At 40.4% G+C, this 17,095-nt stretch overlaps 1 long non-coding RNA gene across 1 annotated transcript in view; it reads left to right on the forward strand.

Moving 5' to 3' along the window:
• The window catches only part of LOC311596916, a 59,530-nt gene extending 43,170 nt beyond the window's left edge, over positions 1-16,360 (forward strand). Inside the window, exon 3 of the long non-coding RNA XR_014779033.1 lies at positions 16,016-16,360. This is a non-coding gene — a long non-coding RNA (uncharacterized lncRNA). The remainder of the gene's footprint in view (positions 1-16,015) is intronic.
• Positions 16,361-17,095: the final 735 nt, after the last annotated feature.

The raw sequence follows: 17,095 nt of genomic DNA on the forward strand, positions 1-17,095 counted from the left end.
GGGCAATCGCAAGTTACCTTGAACTTTTTCCATCTCGGGGTTCCCAGAAGAGATTTCTGCTGTGGACTGCCTCCATTTTAAAGATAGAATGTTCTGGAGTCTGGGAAGCTGACTGCCCCGCTCCGCTCTCTGGTTTTCAACTTGGCTCGCATTCCCCACTCTTAACCTAGATCTTACCTTGGCACTCCACATTCTGGTTTCTCAAAGCCCACACCTCGCACCGGCGGAGGCTTCTCCGTCATCACCATTTTCTTCTTACACTTTATGGAAACCACCAACTTTGGAGCTTAAATTGCCCAGGTCTGGTTTTAATTCATTTCAAAAATACTAAATCTATTCAACAGTTTTGAGTTATGGGAGCTGGGTGATAAAGTGTGTGCCTTTCCATTTCAGGGAGCTATGTGCATAAATATCTTCAAGCAATAAAATCTTATAGTTTCTTTCTTTTCAAACAGTACGTTCCTTATGTGAATTTGAACGACTCAGAGAAATGTGATGTTTTAATAACACAGCATTGCTTAACTATTTCAGTCACCTCACCGATGTCTTATGATGGTGTACACATTTTTTTTTATTTAATGTACATGGTTTTGAAAACAGGAAGAGATCTCCAATACTAAAAGCTGAAAATGATGAAGCCAGTGGGATATTAGCTGTCTTGAAATAAACCATAGAAACCGTAGCACACTCCAGGAAAACAAATAAACTTTACAGGCATAGTTGAACTATGAAAGCTTCTTGACTTCACTGAAATAGCTCTGGCATAGAAACTCAGACCTGTGAACATGGCATGATGGGCCTTCCTTCTGCCTAAGATTGCCATGGGTAACTGATTGCATATTATAAGTATAATTTATGTCATCTATTATTTGGACTGGGGCTCGACATAAATCTGAATTCAGCGTGACTGGTATAGTTCCAGTAGCTATTATTAGGTAGATCAATTTCTCTTATTTAGAAATGTTTTATGTAGTAATTTTCTAAACTAGTTTTTAATAAATTAGCTGTCTGACAGGTTTTTTTTTCCTCACGAGGATAATTAATTTTATATTTTCTCCCCATCATTAAATATTTTAAATATGCAAAGTCTGCTGGCATTTAGTACTGTCGATCACAGCTGTGCCAAAAAAGCCCGCAGAAACTTGTTTTCAGAGAGATTGTTCACAAGCCTCCTTAATAGGGTGTAATTTGCATAAAATAAGCTCAAATTGATTACATATTTCTTATAAGATTTTTCTACTTTACAGGGTTGGGAGAAGATACATGTGTCACCACTGGCTGGTCTCATTCCCTCTGGCAAAATGGCTGTCCACCACCCCAGCCCAGAGCAAAGTACCAAAGTCCAGAAATTATCCATCAGTGTTGGCTTTGACATCATGCATCCTGTGACTGTTAAACACATGCTCCAATGAAAGATATGAGAGGAGAAGGGAGAAAGGAAAAAGTGGGGAGAAGGAAGGAAGGGCTTTTGTGATAATTCACTATACCCTGTGTTCTACAACCCCAGTACAAGATATAAGACTGGAAAATACCTGAATTTGAAGGAGCAGATTACAAACAGTTGGTTCAACAACCAAGTTGCATTGACCTTGTAATTGCATATGAATGGATAAGGAAACAAAGGAAAACAGAGAGGTTTGACAACCCCACAGAAGTCAACTTGACAGTTGCCAGTGGCTGGGTTATTTATGGCAGATGAAGGTCCCCAGTTCATGTGCACACATACACCAAAGGGTGGAGATCTGTGCTTTCTTTCACTCACCTTTCTACCAGTTGATGTGAGTTAGAATGAAAGTCATTCTTTCACACAAGTGACTGCCTGTAGACTTGACATTCTAATAGAAAAAGAAGACCTTGCCCTGCCTTCATATAACCTAATCCCTTTGCTTAATTGTTGCAGATGGGGAGCACCTTTTGGACCTTGTGCACAGAGATCATGGAAGTCATGCAAAGATGTGGTCCAGATGAATTGCTAATGTTGCTGCGTCCACACCACGCTCACATCAGTCTGGCTTTCAGATGCAACAAGGTGCACGGTTGGAAAGGGTCCCTTGAAATTATTGTGAACGCATTCATTCCATCAGGAAGATTCCAGCTGTCAGACTCCTCCACCATCATTTATAGCCAAAGCAGATGACCTTCTGAGCCGAACTTCTCAGTTTGAGTGTCTGTCTTTCTTCATCCTTTCCCTTTGTCCTGTGATTTCTAGGGTGTGTGTGTGTGTGTGTGTGTGTGTGTGTGTGTGTGTGTGTGTGTGTGTCTGTCTGTCTGTCTGTCTGTCTGTCTGTCTGTATATGTATGTGTATAGTTGTAAAGATCAGAGGACAGTCTTGGCTTTTGTCCCTTTGGAGCCATACACCTTGTTTTTAATTTTTTGTCAATTTTCTTTTGTTGGATTTTTGAGAGAAGGTCTATCACTGGCCTTCAATTCTCCAGGCAAACTACTCTGGCCGGCTAGGGATCCCCCAGGATCTGCCTGCCTCTACCTCTCCAGTGCTGGGCTTGTAGTCATACATGATCAAGCCCGAGTCATCTTTATTAAACATAGGTTCTGAGGATTGATTTCAGGTTCTCATGCTTGTAAGGTAAGCACCATATCAAATGAGATCTCTCCTTGACATTAATTAATAATTAATTAAATTATTAATAATTAATGTTGTGGTACTGTCTCATTCTATCACCAAGTTAGGTCCAGAGCCCTTGTTCTAAAATTATTAAAAAAAAAAACAACAACAACAACTTATCAAGCTAACAAAGCATCATTTTTTAAGTGGAGTGTCTGTAGCAGATCAGAGGTAGAGATGGGCGAAACCTCTGTGTAGTGGCATTTGGAGAGGAGGTTTGATCTTTTCCTCCCCTTTCAGTGCTAATACCACAATTTGGATGTGCACTTTAGTTCCTCCAGTATGGCAATGAGACAGACACTGTACGTGTGCTGATGTAGTTATAAGTAATTTCTGGCCCGTGTGGATTCTCTCCAGTCCGAATTGTGTACATGTGGCCCAGGCTAAGGATGTGGCTGCCCTGGGGAAGCTGGAGTCCACCCACATGATGAAGAGATGATCTCGAGGTAACTGCACTCCAGGAGAGGCAAGGAAGGTGTGCAGAACCTTCCCCATGACAGGAGAAAGCCAGGGGTTTGCAGTGCAAGGTGCACATGTACCATCATATATGCAAGTCTCCTACTTCTTTAAAAAGGAACAACTCTCTAATTTCTTTCTCTTGGGCAAAAGTACCCTCTGGATTAATCAAAATCCTGACCTCTTCACTGACTCTGTTTAGTCTTTTGCCTGACTGATGGTGTCCCAGTTAGTATCTGGACAGGCTCAGTGTCCCTCTGGTCACCATGGAAATGTCTGCAGTTTCTAGTAGAGGAACTCCAAGTATCATGCGTGAAAATCCAATGCTATTGAAGGAAGTGACTCTTTTAACAATACACAGCTTTGTATTTGGTGCCAGCGATGCTGTTGTAACCCGTTTGAATTCACAGGGTTCAAGACTGAGCCTATTGAAGGGTGACAGCTGTTTTGATATGTTTGTAAAAGCAGTATCATTAAGTGTAAAAACATAAACACAGACTATAACCAATGAATTTTAATTCAAAGCAATTTGTATCATAACAAATTTATCCGTGAAATAAGACTCAATTTCTGTTTTACAGACTTTTCTAACTAATGAAATTCAAGTTGGTATAAATCTGATTACATGGAATACACAGATGTTTGTTATTTTGTGTGTGTGTTTTAGCATTTAATGTTATCATAGTACAATTCTTGAGGGCTTAAGGTTTTTTTTTTTTCTTGGTATAGATGTTTCTACTCTGTGGTAGTTGTCACCTAGTTTTATCTCCAGGAGGGGTCCCTCCATCAATGCCCCCTTTCCAAGGCTGAGTACACAGTGCTTCAGAGAAAGGGAGTGTAGGCAATGCAATGTAGACTAGCTTTGTAGCATTGCAAAAAAATTTGATTTGCTTGTAACACTAGGAAGTGTGTGTGGAAATGCAAAGTCATCATCTTCGTTATGATGTTTAACCTAGACTCAGGCAAACACACACACACACACACACACACACACACACACACACACACACACACATACACACGTATACATACCTACTTACATAATATGCATCTTCACCTTAATAAAGACAAATAACCAGTTGGTAGTTATTGCAGATAAAGATTGTAAAAGCTCTTTAACAGGCCTTAATGCCACCAGTCTAGATTGCACTTTGAGGCATAAAATATCATAGCATCTGGAATATTTAAGAAATACACTCACCTTCAACTATGTGAAGATTTATTGGTTTAAAGGATAAGTGCTTTGGCAAGAAAGAAAACGTTTGGCTGATGTGACTAGTAATTTTGCTTCTTGGCTCTGAAGTTCATTTATCCGATGTTGTTCCTAGCGGAGAGCCACGGGTGCCCGTGGGCACCGTTATTCAACCACAACCTCATGATTCTCTTCTGTTATCTTATGGCCTCCACCAGGCTTATCCAGGACTGGTACAAGCCAGAAATAGAAAGAGCTTCAAGAAATGTTTAGATAAACTCACATATGGGCCGTGTAATGAATTATTAGAGGAGCCTGGCATGCTCTGGGTTACCTCATTGGCTTTTTTTTTTTTTTTTTGCGGGTAGGATCAGAAGCAATAAACACGATCTCTTGCCAAAGTGCTATCAGAGATGAAAAGGAGGTCTGTATAGAGCAGCCTGAAGAAGGAACACATTTATGACCTTTTTAAAATCACATTCTATTTTAAAGGAAAAGAGCATATGTGTAATATCTTGAGTAGATTCACTTCAACAGTTTACACTAAATCAACTCAGTAATGATGGAATTGTCCTGCACTCCTAAGCCAGGCAGGATGTGGTCTTGAAAGTCTGGGCTGCCAAAACTGCCACATTGCAAATATGACTTTAGTCTAAAATGTAACTGTACAGTATCACATTGATTTGCTGATTTGCTAACTATGCAACTATTTTTTTTTAATGGTTGCAAACTTGAAAAGTAATCGGAAAGCTGTCTGTGGTTGCAGGCCAGTGCATGATCCCTTCCTATTTACACAAATAGTTGATATTTTCCATAATGAAAAGTTTAAAGTGGTTGCTAGTAACAGCATTATTGAAGAAAATTGACAACAGTAGTACACACTATAGCTAAAGCTGCTGTCATTAAGCCATGTTTAGCACAGGATCATTCAGTGGGCCCAAGTGTCAACTTGGATTTCAAATGCAGACATCACAGTTTCCATGTTGCTATGGGTTGGCCAAGCAGGGGTGATATAGAATACTTGGCTTGGCCAACCCGAATGGGTTACTGCCAAGACCATGAGAAACTTGAAAGCAAGAGGCATTCTTTGGCCATCCAGTGTGGATACAGCCACATCAGGACAGAAATCCGCAAGCCTGCTTAGCATAGAGGGAAAAAAGAGGAGACTAAGAATAGATGGAGAGGCAAGGAATTAAGCAAAAAATCAGCAGATCCAAGGCCAGTGCCTGACTTTCCCTCCATACTGGAGCTTGGTACTCTGTGTTGGAATGTTTCTCCTGCGACTCTTCAAATCAAACACTCCATACCCAACAATATGATTTAATTGCATAATTTCCCCCTCCCCGGCCTTCCCCCATATTCTTTCTCTTAAAAAAATAAAATAAAATAAAAGTAGACCTAAAATGAACAAGAAACCAAAAACCATGGAGTTTCTCTTCCGTTGGCCAGACTACTCAAACGTGAACAGTGCCCTGCAATGTAGTTGATATACTGTGACACTCTGTTGGAGAAAGCTGATTTCCCCTCTCTCAGCAGGTCCCAATTGCAAATAGCTTCTTAGCGGTTGGATGGTTGGATTTGTGTCCACTTCCACCTGTCAGTGCTGGCATGCTTTTTTTTTTTTTTTCTGGTTTGAATCTCTGCAGGTCTTATGTGTGCTGCCATAGTCTCTGTGAATAATATATACATCAACTTTCTTGTATCTGGAAGATGCTTTTTCCCTGGAGTCATCTACTACCTCTGGCTCTTAAATATCCCCGCCTCCTCTTCTCCATAGATTCCTGAGCCTCAAGGGAAGGAGTCTGATAGAGACAAACCAATTAGGGTGGAGTCTTTCAAAGTCCCTCGCTGTCTGAACATTGTCCAGTTGAAGGTCTCTGTAGTCGCTAACATCAACTGTAAGAGGAAGATTTTCTGATGAAGATGGGGTGATGCATCAATCGAGGTGCATAGTCATATGTTATCAGGAGCCATTTTACTGCTACATTCATTTAGCAGAATCATAGCTGTACATTTCTCCCTAGGGCCCATGACCCTGTAGCCTCAGGTTCCTGAAGACCGTAAGTCTAACCGTAAACGTGGCTGGTGACTTCCATAACATTTACGCCGCTATTGCACCACTGGTTATATCTTCCCGGCAGTTCACTAGTGTAGCTCACAGGGTTCGTAGGCAAATATGATTGATGATTACTTTTCTCTACCAGTAGTGTGCATAGTACCTTCTAGCACTGTGATAGTAGCCTGTAGGTGCAAAGCATCCAGTTGGGCACCAGCTCAATTTTTTCTGTTTGCTCTGGCATAAATATATAGTGTCTTCAGCAATAGGGCCTTACCATCAGGTTGTGGAATGTAACCGATAGCATAAATAATAAACCTGTGATGATATTGGGGAGGGTATCTATGGGACACCTTTGGCCAATGCCTCAAAAACTATGTAACCCACTCCAGGTGCTAGGAGATTGATTTGTAATTGGGGAATAGTCTCACAAATTATATGGTAACTTCCCTTAAGTTCCTTTATATGTGTATGTATTTTAAGGAGCTTCTATGGTAAGTTTCCATGTTTTTGAAAGGTCTTTAATGTTAGTTATCCATTTAGTTATCTCTATTCCCCAATATACTCTGTTATTCCATCTCTCTCCTCGCTTAATTCTCTTATTCTGGTTTCCCTTTTGTCTCTTTGTAGCATTACAATTCGTTTCTCTTCCTTGGAAAATTCCCTCCTCCGTCCTGGTTCCTCACCAGCTAGCTAATGTCTGCGGATATTCTGAGTGAAGCACATATATTGACAGCTTAGAAGCTAGCATCTACATTAGAGAAACCGTGCGGTGTTTGTCATCTGGGTCTGGGTTACCTCACTCAGGATGATTGTTTCTGGCTCCATCCATGTATCTCCAAATCTCATAACTTTATTTTCTGATCAGATGAGTAATATTCCATTATGTTAATATATTACACTTTTATTGTCCATTCAACAGTTAATTAAAGTTTAATCTGTTTCCAGTTCCTGGCTTTTATAAATAAAGCAGCAAATGAAAATGAATAAATATCTCTGTAGCAAGATATAGAGTCTTTGGGTATATGCCCACGATATAGAGCCATGGCTATATGCTCATGATATAGAGCCATGGATATATGCCCATGAGTGGTATAGTTGTATTTTGTGGTATCTTATGATAATCATTTTTGGCTTTTTGTTGAACTTAAACACTGATTTTGATAGCGGTTGTACAAGGGTGCATTCTCACCAACAGTGAAAAGTGTTCCCCTTTCTCCACATACTCACCAGGATATGCTGTCATTTATTTCATTAATTCTGACAACTTTGACTGGAGAAATCTCAAAGTAGTTTAAACTTTCATTTCCTTAATGGCTAAAGATGTTAAGTATTTTAAATGTTTCTTGTTTATTCGTTTTCATCTTTTGAGAATGCTCTCGTTACTTCCATACCCCATCTTTAAATTGGGCAGCCCTGTTGACTCTTTTCTTTATGTTTCTTTTTTTAACATATACGTTTATATTATTACACATGGGTAAAATAAACTACATACAGCAGGAAGAACCATGAGACAATCAGGAATTGTATAAATGTTACATTCATACTGATTCGGCTATTTGTATTTGGCAAATTTGAAGTAAGCATCTTTCCTATCTTGTCGGGTCTAAGTTTCTGAATGGAGGCTGATGTCTATCATATCTCATTTCTATAAAGGAACTTGTTCTCTTCGGTATCACACATATTTGGTAGATGTTATTCCTCTAAAGCTCTTCCGTTCTGAACATCATTCGGGATTTCACAGGAGAGTGGAGTAAGGAAAACACTCCCAATTATTCTAAAAGCTCAGCCAAAGTGCAAGATGCTAGCTGCAAAGGGTGGGTTCTATTGTTTTTTAAAATGATCTGTATTACCTGTCGGCCTGGCTAGCAATCAATCAAGACACAGACACTTGTTATATTTTAAAATTGCCTTAGTTAACCCGGGGCAGGGCAGATATCAATCCTCTAAACTATCTCCCATAGGGGAGCAGGCATGGGATCCTTGCCTCAATCCCATGCCATCTGCTTCCAATAACTTCTATCAGGCTACCACCCACCCATAATCCCAAATACTTGCTAATGTTCTTCTTCTGGACTGGATTCTCCATCCACACCAGCCATATGTTTCTCCTCCGTCTAACCCATGGCAGCCTTCCTCTCTTCCCTACCAGGGTCTCTCTCCTTTCTCCTCCTATGCTTTTTTTTTCCTTTCTTTCTTTTCAGGATTTTTCTCTCTCAAAGCCCCACCTATTTCCTTTGCCCTGCCCAGGCGGGATGGCTTTTCATTAAGCAAAAGGTGGGTCACAGAGAAAGCAAGCAAAACTAGTATCAAAATACATCAGTCCATCCCCCAATAGGGTTCCTACATTTGTCATTGTGATCCTTCTAAATTTTGTTGTCTCCCTACCACAGAAAGTATTTGTTTCACATTGTAGCTAGTTACAATGACAAGAAAATGACTGCCATGGAACTATTCCAAATGCCACTTGGCATCTGACTTTTCACATGTACACACACACACACACACACACACACACACACACTTTGCCATTTGCCATCCTTGACTGGTCTTTATTAATTTTTTTTCATATGTCTAAGCACATTTTCAGTACTTAATGTGGCCATGAGTATAGGAAATGATATATTCTCCCCTCTACAAAGAATTTAACAGACTCTAGGTAGCAATAGCAAAACAGTTCATTTTTGAACTGGGTAAAGTATTAAGCAAGACAAAATGGCAGCCATGCAATTGAGTGGCAGTCAATCATTCCTATAGTTCTAAATGCAGGCTCTTTCCCATATTTTCCAACTGACTAAGTACTTGAACAGGACTGATAATCTCCTTTGGATGCTGTGGTGGTTTGAATGAAAGTGGGTTCACAAGCTCATAGGGAGCAGCACCATTAGGAGGTGTAGCTTTGTTGGAGGAAGTGCGTCATTGGGTGTGGACTTTCAGGTTTCCAATGCTGGAGCCAGGCCCAGTCTCTCTCTCTCTCTGTCTCTCTCTTTCTCTCTGTCTCTCTCTGTCTCTCTCTCTGTCTCTCTCTCTGTCTCTCTCTCTGTCTCTCTCTCTCTGTCTCTCTCTCTCTCTCTGTCTCTCTCTCTCTCTCTGTCTCTCTCTTTCTCTCCTGCTTGCTGATGCACATGTAGCACTCTGCTTCTTCTCTAAGCACAATGTCTGCCTGCATGCTGCCACGCTTCCAGACATAGCAATGATGAATAAACCTCAGAATCTGTACACCAGCCTCAACTACATATTTTTTCTTTATGGAGTTGCTGTGGTCATGGTGTCTTTTCACAGAAATGAAACCCTAACTAAGACAGCAATGATTACAGTTCCACAGTTTCTACTTAATGGAATGCCCAAGTTAGTTTAGACACTTTTTTTTTTTTTTTTTAGTTTTCCATTCTTAAGTTTATAAAACTCTGTTATCTCATCACCCAGTGTCCTGTTTGCATGGTTTTAGTTGGTGTGATCTTTATTTTTAAAAAGAAAATTTTATTTTTATTTATGTACACAAGTGTGTATGTGTGTGTTTGTGTGTGTCCTGTGTATGTAGGTACCTACAGAGGACAGAAGAGCGAATTGGGTTCACTGGACATAGAATTACAGCTATTGGCTGCCATATGTAAGTGCTGGGAACAGAACTCAGATCCTTTGGAAGAACACCCAGTATTTTTAGCTACTGATCTTGTGCGTCTTCAACTGTTTGAAATAGGCCACTAGATGTTATTGATTGTAGCAAGGGGTGCCAGAAGCATTCAAATAAGAAAGGGACCTCACAGATCTATTTAGACTTTAACTAGAATTCCCAGGTTGCAGGAACTTCCGAGTGGGGCTATAAAGAAGTCTCTGGGTGTCCCCTGACTCACATAGCATTCATATGAAGCACCCACCCACACAGACTTCCTCTTCCATCCTTTAGTGAGCTGTCACCTTTATAACAAAAAAAATGGCTAGAAAGTTGCAAATAGAGACAGACAACTTTATCTAGAGTCCAAAGTGTACAGTCCTAGAGTGGTATTTCTCCACAACTCTCTTTCTCCTTTTCAGCCGAGCAAGCAGAAGTAGCTATCCATTCTTCATCAAATACAGACACAGAGTGTCAGGTAGTTTAGAAGGTTAAAGCCATTCATTGGGACAATTTTCCTCTTTGAAACAATTTTATTGGCTTCTCTTTAGAATTGGAAGCAGAGATGAAATATCTATCCTAATTGGATGAAACACTTGAACATTTCACTTTTTAGGTCAGTTTTTTTTTTCCCTTTTAGTAACTTCCTTTCCTTACGAAGTCCTACCTTCTTGAACTTTTGCACTGGGGCAAAGTATGGTCAATTGGTTTGGAAAGTAATAGATGCCTATGGTTCTTTGGATCTCTCTTTTTGAGAAATAAAAAAGGCAAAGTGTTTCCATTTCACAATCACAGCCTTTTATCCCAGTTGGTGACCCTGGATTTATTTTTACCTTCAATAATAATCTTTTTGTGCTCACCAGGAATAGTGCACTGTTCTACTAATAATAACAATCATGAGCATTTATTTGTTTCCTACTCTAAGTTGGGCACTGGGTGAGACACATCACGTCACATGCATTCATCTTTGCAGCCCTTACAACCAGGCCAGCAAGGAAGATATGGTGACCATGACTTATTATAGCAGGAAACTGAGACACAGGGGAGTTAAGGATAGTTTCATATTGTAATGCGTCTAAGATTCACAGCCATCGAAATCACTTGTAGTCTGTGTCTGGAAATGTCTTTTTCCTTCCTGTCTGCCAGTCCTGTGCTTCAGAACACCTGACCCAGGAATAAGGATACAGAAGGGGCATGTCAAAAAAGCTGAAGGTTGGGCAAACTGCCTGGTTTCTTCGAATTCCACTTTCTTCATTCACGTTACAAGTAATGCTACTCACTGTTTAGGTTGGTTTCACTTATACAAACCACATTTCCGGTGTCAAAGGAGAATGTCAATAAACAGTAGGTCTCTTCACTTCCTATAATGACTGTGTCTCCTTCCAGTGAGTCACAATGAACCAGACCTAGGCGTGGCTACTGTAGCATCAGTCGGGGAGTAATCCAGCCCCCTGACTTTAGTAATTGGTTCATGCAAGGTACTGAATCAATCACAGTATTCCACAAAATTTTTCAGAGCACAGTAGTTGAGGGTAGAGGTGTCTCTTTCCTCCAGAATAATAGGAAGAAAGGACAGGCAGGGTGCTGTAAACTTGTCCCATGTGTAGGGAGAGGCATTGTGTTTGAGAATCCACTATGCCAGTAACGAGACAGACACAGAGATGAGAAATAGAAAGAAAACAATTTGCAGTTTCTTTTTAAAATTTTTTTATTTAATTAATTTATTCAGATTACAACTCAATTGTTATCCCATCACTTGTATCTTCCTGTTCCTCCTCCCTCCTGCTTTCACCCTATTCCCCTCCCCTAGGTCTAAGACCGAGGGGGACCTCCTCCCCTGCTATATGGTCATAGGCTATCAAGTCTCACCTTGGTAGCCTGCTTATTCTTTCTTTGAGTGCCTTCAGGTCTCCCCACCAAGGGGAGGTGGTCAAATATGGGGCACCAGAGTTCATGTCAGAGTCATCCCCACTCTCCACATAACTGTTGAAAATGTCCTGCCCATTGGCTAGATCAGAGTAGGGGTTCAATGTTTACTACTTGTATTGTCCTTGGTTAGTGCAATAGTTTGAACACATACCCCTAGCCTCCGATCCACCCATCACGATGTTCTTCTTGTAAGTTTCTCAGACCCTCTGGGTCCTTCTATTTCCCCATCTCCTATATTTCTCTTACCTAGAGTCCCAGTAGGATGTCCTCACATTTATGCCAATCTCCTGGTAAGAGAACACTTTCATAGGAAATGCCTTTTAGGCTAGTGCCCAATTATAAGTGAGTATATACCATGTGAGTCTTTCTGCTTCTTGGTTAACTCACTCAGTATGATCATTTCTAGTTCCATCCATTTGTCCACAAATTTCGGGATTTCCTTGTTTTTAATAGCTCAGTAGTATTCTCAACAGAGAAATATTGAATGGCTAAGAAACACTTAAATAAATGCTCAATGTCTTTGGTCACCAGAGAAATGTAAATCAAAACGACTCTGAGATTCCATCTTACACCCATCAGAATGGCTAAGATCAAAAATTCAAGTGACACCACTGCTGGCGGGGATGTGGAGAAAGAGAAACACTCCTTCATTGCTGGTGGGAATGCAAACTTGTATAACTGCTTTGGAAATCTATGTGGTGCTTTCTCAGAAAACTGGGAATAGGGCTTCCTCAAGACCCAGCTATTCCACTCCTTGGAATATACCCAGAAAATGCTACAGCACACAAGAACATATGCTCAACCATGTTCATAGCTGCCTTATTCATAATAGCCAGAACTTGGAAACAATCTAAATGTCCCTCAGTTGAAGGGATAAAGAAACTGTGGTTCAATTTGCAGTTTCTAGTCTCAAATTGTACCACGATTAAAGAATATCTTTACTCATTTCCCTCTTATATTTGGGTGATTTTGTCAACATTCCCTCCCCCCATCCAGTCGTCCTGGTGTAAATAGAAAGTATTATTTTTTACTACTTTGAGGAATTTTGAAATTTACTAAAAAAAATGTTGTCATTAAAAAGAGGGTTAAAAAGAAAATACATGAGGCTGGGTGAATTACTTCAATATAATATCATTTAAGTGTGGTCAGAAGCTGAGGTGCTGGACAGGGCAGGCTCTGTACTGGGATAAAAGCTGAAAGGATGAATGTCCTAGGTCAGTCTTAGGTTATAAGATAAGGAGATGGATGGGGTATGTCAGCTCTGAGTAGGAGGCTGGCAGATAGATGAAGCAGGGTCTGTCTTGGTTAGAGGCTGGAGTGATGGCTGGAGCAGGGTCATGTCAGGGCTACAGGTGAGAGAATGGTTGTGGCCGGGTCAACTTAGGCTTAGAGAATGAGGGGACAGATGGGGTAGGGTCATCCCTAGGTTGACAGCATTTACAGATATGATATGTCCATAAACATATATGATACTATACACACATACACACACACACACATATATATATAAGCTATGCTATTTTGCTTATTGCTTTATATTTTAAATTCTTCATAGTAGAAAGTTTACCTAAGCAAACAGAAATAATAACTATAAAAAGTCATAGACCTGCCTATGATATCAAGATACCAGATCTCACATTTCTAAGAAACAGGAGTATGGTGTGGAGCAGACCCTGGTGGGTAAAAAAGAGAAACAAACCTATTAGTGGTTATTCAAAGAAACCCAAAAGAAGAAAGAGGAGGAGGAGGAAGAAAATGATGATGATGATGGTGATGATGATGACAAAGAAGAAGAGGAGGAGGGATGAAGAGGGATAAGAGGAGGAAAGAAGGAGGGGAAAGAGGAGGTGAGGAAGGGGAAGAAGAGGGAAAGGCAAGAACTTGGTGAAGATACCCTGCTCCCTCTCTAGGTGGAAACATGGAAGGGGTAGGAAAGGCTAAGATCAAAACCCATATGGCAGATTCACAGGGAAGGGTGTTGTAAGAGATCACACCACAACAGAAAGACTTGCATGGCGTCACTTCCTAGAGGTCCATCTTAATCAAGAGTGTTTGTGTTTGAAACGTCCCCCTTCTATTTCACCACCATGATTGGACTGCAAAAGAATCTCTTTGTTCGCTCATTTGTTGGCTGATTAGTTCATTGATTCATCCATCCAGGCATTCATTTGTTGCTTTCACACATCCATCTGTCCATCCATCTATCCATCTATTCCCCCACCCACACTTCCACCTATCTACCGGCCCCACCTATCCACCTATCCATTCATCCATCCATCCATCCATCCATCCCTTAGTGCCTTCATTCATACATTTACTAATTCATTCAGGTAACTTCTTATTCAAGAAGCAGAAAGGCTGTGCTAAAGCAGTGTCTGGCAAATAGGTGGTGCTCAATAAACATTTCCTGAATAATTGAATGGATGAAAGGAGAGGCTATAAAGAAGCATCTTTAATTATGGAACTCTTAATGTTGCATCAATATTCAATCTGTTCCATTTAGAAGCTGCCAGAGCCTCTGCTACAAATTCTATCTTGAAGGCCGTGATGACTTGGCCAGGAAAACACTGTTGCTGAATTTTCACAGAGACAGCCACAGCTTGAAATTTGTTCTAAGTGACAGAGTTTGAAACCCCTAAATCAAGTTTCCTATCTTTGAGTGACAAGGATGTCAAAAAGATGGAAATTAATCTTTCAAAATACGGTTTCTGCTTGTTGAACTGAAAACCTTTTTTAATATTTTTTTCCTGGGTGGAGTTCTCCCAACCAGAGGAATCTGTGGTATCTACTTAATTGCTTTAGTAACTTTAATGGCAGTTCATTTTAAAAGATGTCACAAACACTTGTTATGTCTAATGGAAGAGAATACTAGCTGACTACATTTTCGTAGACTATACTCATTACTGCTTCGCGTTCATCAGTGGCTTTATAAGGTTCAAATTAATCTGTTTAGCAAGAACCTACTTAGTACAGGCTATTCTGTGCTACTAAATAATGAGAAGGCATTGTTTATGCTCAAAGAATTAATGTGCTCATAGGAGAGAGAAACAATATGATTTTTTGGCTCCTTTATGAGCAAGTCAACTGCTTTAAAAATGAAATCATCATAAGTTATGTGCAGGCTCCTGGTGTGCATCATGCCACCCACCACATTCTTCCTGCCAAACTAAATCCTCGCAGGATGACCCGCAACAGTAATTCTTCAACCCACTGTTTCTCTTTTTCTTCATCAAACATGTGAAGTTAAGCATAACCAGGGCAAAGAAACCCTGAGCAAGCAACACTTGTGGTACCCAGTATACCAGACAAGTCCAGTCTTCAGAAGATACTGTTCCTTTAAGAAAAAAAAAAGGGTTTTATTTTTAGAACACATTAACATTTATAGAAAAATGGCCCTAACAGTATGGCATTTTTCTACAAGGAATAAACCACTGGTGACATTCCAATTAATAGAAGTCCATACTTAATTCATGTTTCCTTAGTTTTAATATTGTTCCCTTTTTACACAAATAAAGACAGTATATAGGCTTGAGAAATGGCTCCATGGATAAATCAATTCTCCTGAAAACATGAGGATCAGAGGTCATAGCACCAGAACCCATATAAAAGCATAGGAGGCGTGGTAGCCTGTATCCCCAATACTGGGAAACGAGGTACAAGAGATCCCAGGACAAACTGGCTAGCTAGAGTAGCTGGAATTGACAAGCTCGAGGTTCAGTGAGAGGCTCTGCTTTGATAAATAAAGTGGAGCGCAACTGAAAAGGACCCCAGGTCAACCTCTGGCCTCTGCAGGCATGCACAACTACACACATTTGTGTGCCCCAAATGCATGTGAAAATACATTTTAAAAAATAATTTGAAATGGATATATACATGCGTGTGTGTGCATGTGTGTGTGCGTGTTGTGTGTGTGTGTGTGTGTGTGTGTGTGTGTGTGTGTGTGTGTGTGTAAAGATTTAGTACTGTAAAACCGATCATGAAAGCTAAGTTGGATAGGATGTGACAGGAATCCACACATGGATACGTCCACAAGCACACTATATGGGGTCATTTTGTTACTGATTTTCTGCCCTGGCTCCATTTGGAGAGCTCAGCTTGAAATAATCAAAATAATTCATTAAGATGGTTTTTTTTTTCTGAAACAGAGGAACAGTTTTCCCTCAAGTTGATTCACATCTACCCCTCAAGAGAAACAAAAACAGCACGGTAAAATGATGCAACTAACTCACCCCCCTTGCAGGCATTATGGGAGAGATGAGCTACATTGACCCTCACCATTCTCAGCACCACTTCAAGATCTCCTTTCTACTATGGCGCAGATGTGCTCATTCAGACATTCCCTTGGATCCAGTTTGATATTCCATGCTATCACATCTTCCATCCAACCACACAGAACTAAGGAATAAAGACAAAAATGAAAATACCCTGTATAGATGGTATGACCTCTGTACCAGGTATCAACTCTGACTTGGTTGGTAAGCTGGGCCGTTCCTCTGCAAAGTCAGCCACTGATGCAAAGTTGCTTTCCCCATCTGTCATGGAGGAACCATGGAGAGGGAAGAAGTTGTCACCAGAAGTACCAGAATTGGTCTCTGAGCAAAACTGGCAAGGATGCACAAATATAAACCTCCCATGTTTGTCTTTGAGTGCTCTGTATAGAACCACATGTCCTGAGGATCTTGTTTGAAGGCAGGGGGAGGGAACATCTTAGTTTACTGTCTGTGTTAATCTCAGAATCCATGGCCCCAAATGAAGGCCCTGGCTGTCCACCACGATGCTTAAACTTAGATAGGTTTTCTACTCTACGCAATCATTTATTTTGTCCTGAGACCCTTAGGAATATTGTGACTAATTGGACTATTTACTTTACTTATAATTTATGAATATGGTGTTCCCTTTCTGATGTTGCGAACAACTTGATTTATAAAGTGTAAAAGAATCAGAGTACACCCTTGTTATACATGACAAGGGATGTGGGGAAATGTTTAATACCTTTAGTCATTAGGACGATGCAAAATAAAACCTCAAGAAAGAGTTCTAAACACCTGTACATCAAAATAAAAATTTTTTTAAAAAGGTGCTCCCATGGCCAAGCATACACAAGGCCCTGCATTCGATTCTTAGTACCCAAACATATGAACATTAAAACACAAGGCAATACCACTACTCAGTTTTTGTAATAGCTAAGACAAAGGGCCCAATGACACATACAACCTCCAAGTAGT

The sequence above is a fragment of the Acomys minous genome (assembly GCF_964271855.1).
Source record: "Acomys minous genome assembly, chromosome: 4".
Classification (NCBI taxonomy): Eukaryota; Metazoa; Chordata; class Mammalia; order Rodentia; family Muridae; genus Acomys; species Acomys minous.